This window comes from Rhinopithecus bieti, unplaced genomic scaffold (genome assembly GCF_001698545.2).
Source record: "Rhinopithecus bieti isolate Rb0 unplaced genomic scaffold, ASM169854v2 scaffold_48351, whole genome shotgun sequence".
NCBI lineage: Eukaryota > Metazoa > Chordata > Mammalia > Primates > Cercopithecidae > Rhinopithecus > Rhinopithecus bieti.
In genome coordinates this window covers 6,387-9,373 of record NW_016819027.1, presented here as the reverse complement: position 1 = coordinate 9,373, position 2,987 = coordinate 6,387, and positions in this window count along the sequence as shown.

The window sequence follows — 2,987 nt, the reverse complement described above, 5'->3', positions numbered from 1 at the left end:
GAGACGGAGTCTTGCTGTGTCGCACAGGCTGGAGTGCTGTGGCGCAATCTTGGCTCACTGCAAGCTCTGGTTCCCGGGTTCACACCATTCTCCTGCCTCAGCCTCCCAAGAAGCTGGGACTACAGGTGCCCACCACCACACCCGGCTAATTTTTTGAATTTTTTAGTAGAGACGGAGGCCTTGGCCTCCCAAAGTGCTGGGGTTACAGGCATGAGCCACCGTGCCCCGCAGTATTTGTATTTACTATGAACTTTTCAGGATCTAAAAGCAAATCCCTTAGGCTATGACTCCTGAGGTTCCTAAGCCAGTCTGTGGAGCAGCGCTCTGCTGACATGACATTCTTCTGGCCTGTGGCAGAATGTAGAACTAGGGGCAGTGTGCAGGTGGTTTTCATTCAGCCAAATTTACCCACAGTTCAGAACAGGCATCCTTGTTTGTTTCTGACTTTAGTGGTGGAGAAAGTGCTACTTTGCAAGATAGTTGACTCCCTTGTTGGTCAGCTCCATCTTTTAGACAGTTCTTCCTTTGTATTAAGTCAGTGTGTACTTCCTGAAGTTCCCTGCCGTGGTTGTAGTTCTTGCCTGTGGAGAGACAGATTCTGGCTGTTGCCCCTTCGTCAGCCTGACTGCCCTTCTCCCCGTCCCTACCTGCCCTTCTCTAGCTTGTCAGGGTCTCTTTGAAAGTTGGGGTGTAGAAGACGGGACATCATACTCCACATGAGGTCTGCTCACATTCAGTCTTGCTCTTTTCACCCACATTGCTGTCAGGTCATATACCTCTCTCAGTTTTGCTGCATCTCACATTTTCCCCTGTTAACTTCATTTTATTTGATTCAGTCCCTTGTTTTAGGTATAGCACTTTAATTTAGATGCTGAGTCTTAAATTTAATTATCAGATAATCTTTAAGGACCCTGGATGTATGAGATAAAAAATACACTTGATTTGTGTTAGTAGTTTAATGTTTATGACTCATACTTAGCCTTTTTTAACAGCTTTTTATAAGGACACAGGCTAAGAATCCCTCGTCTGTTCTAGGCATCCCATTTTTTCCTATTCAGTTTCTTTTCCATCTAAGCACTGCTCTTTGGGCTATAATTGCTTGACTCAGAGTGAGACAGGGTTCTCCCTCCTCTGTCCTTTTTATGATCCTTCAGGAAAGTAAATTAGAGGGAAGTGTGTAGACTTAATTGCATTTATTTTTAAAAATAAAGGACTGAGGCGGGGCGCGGTGGCTCACGCCTGTAATCCCAGCACTTTGGGAGGCCGAGGCGGGCGGATCACGAGGTCAGGAGATCGATATCATCCTGGCTAACACAGAGAAACCCCATCTCTACTAAAAATACAAAAAAATTAGCCAGGTGTGGTGGTGGGCACCTGTAGTCCCAGCTACTTGGGAGGCTGAGGCTGGAGAATGGTGTGAGCCTGGGAGGCAGAGCTTGCAGTAAGCCGAGATCATGCCACTGCACTCTAGCCTGGGCAACAGAGCAAGACTCTGTCTCTAAAAAAGTAAATAAATAAAGTTAAAGGACTGAAAATAAATCTTACTACTTTAACATGATAAACTACAAAAAGAACTGAGTAAAGATGAAAGAAATAATAGAGGGTGGAATTTTTTTTAAATTTGTAGCATTGATAATTATAACTAACATTTGTTTAGCACTTAATATGTACCACTCACTTTTCTAAGTGCTTTAATGGATTAATTCGTTTATGTTTCAAATAACCTTATGAGATGTATGTGCCATTATTATCATTTTGTAGGGAAAAAACTGAAGCACAGAGAGGTTAAGTAACTTAGCACATGTTACACAGCTAGCAAGTAGCTGAGCTGGGAATCTGGCTTCAAAACTTACTCTCTAATCGTGTGCTTTTCTATTCTCATAATACCAAAAACTGGTTTTGTTTTGTTTTTAATTTTGAGACGGAGTCCACTTCCCAAGCTCAAGCAGTTCTCCTGCCTCAGCCTCTCAAGTAGCTGGGATTAATTACAGGTGTGTGCCATCATGCTCGGCTAATTTTTGTGTTTTTAGTAGAGACGGGGTTTCACCATGTTGTACAGGTTGCTCTCGAACTCCTGACCTCAGGTGATGCGCCGTCCTCGGCCTCCCGAAGTGCTGGGATTATAGGCTTGAGCCACTGCGCCTGGCCCCAAAAACTGGTTTTCTGAAGAAAAAGTTTGAATTTAAAAAAATGTGAGAATGAGCAAGAGAAAAGGAGAATCAAAATAAAATGTATTAGGAACCAGATAGTAAATGTTAAAATCAAGAGATTACCAAGAACAGACAAGAGTACATTGAAAATCTGGATGAGATAAAGTTTTCTAGGAAAATATAAATTGGTCAGGCATTGTGCCTCACACCTGTAATCCCAGCACTTTGGGAGGCCAAGGCTGGTGGATGGTTTGAGCCCAGGACTTCAAGACCAGCCTGGACAACACGGGAAAAATCCCATCTCTAAAAAAATACAAAAAAATTAACTGGGCGTGGTGGCATCTGCCTTTATAGTCCCACCTCCTCAGGAGGCTGAGGCAGGAGGATCACCTGAGCCCAGGAGTCGAGGCTGTAGTGATCTATGAATGTGCCACTGCACTCCAGCCTGAGCAACAGAGCGGGACTCTGTCTCCAAAAAGAAAATCATAATTTGCCAAATCAGCGAAAGATATATAGAACCAGGCCGGGCGCAGTGGCTCAAGCCTGTAATCCCAGCACTTTGGGAGGCCGAGATGGGCGGATCACGAGGTCAGGAGATTGACACCATCCTGGTTAACACGGTGAAACCCCGTCTCTACTAAAAAATACAAAAAAACTAGCTGGGCGAGGTGGCGGGCACCTGTAGTCCCAGCTACTCGGGAGGCTGAGGCAGGAGAATGGCGTAAAAAAACCCGGGAGGCAGAGCTTGCAGTGAGCTGAGATCCGGCCACTGCACTACAGCCTGGGCGACAGAGCGAGACTCCGTCTCAAAAAAAAAAAAAAATATATATATATATA